The following is a 565-nucleotide window of genomic DNA, read 5'->3' on the forward strand; positions in this document are numbered from 1 at the left end:
TCTGTAAGGACTTTGCCTTATACCGAGTGAGATATGCACCCCTAGGAGTTTTGTAGTCAGAAGAGGGAATTTGTCTGATGTAGGTAAAAGTTCAACTCTGGCTGCAGCATGGGGAATAGGCTGGAGGTGAAAGGAAAGCAGAAGACCCATTGTGTAGTAACGCTTGCTCCAAGAGAGGGGTGATGCTAGTGTGGACCAGGGCAGTAGCTGTGAGGTGGGCCGCAGGGCTCAGACCCTGGATTTACTTTGAGGACCTGAGAGACAAATATCAGCGTCTGGGACCAGATACAGTTGGGTGAAACTCCTCATAGCAGGGGCTATTATCCTAAAACTCTGCACCCTTGAAGTAGGAAAGAATTACAGCTACTAATTCCCAAAGAGACTGAGTATAGCTTCAAGCCATGTGCCCTTGTCAGTCTCAAGTTCTGGGCATGAAATAGTGATTCTAAAATGCTTGTTTGCCCCAGGATGCCTGACAAAGCAACACCAACAGCAAATCACCCCAGTTCAAAAACTATTTGTGTGTGTGTGTGTGTGTGTGTGTGTGTGTGTGTGTATATATATA

The sequence above is a fragment of the Fukomys damarensis genome, unplaced genomic scaffold (genome assembly GCF_012274545.1).
Source record: "Fukomys damarensis isolate Sample0158 unplaced genomic scaffold, DMR_v1.0_HiC HiC_scaffold_9, whole genome shotgun sequence".
NCBI classification, from domain to species: domain Eukaryota; kingdom Metazoa; phylum Chordata; class Mammalia; order Rodentia; family Bathyergidae; genus Fukomys; species Fukomys damarensis.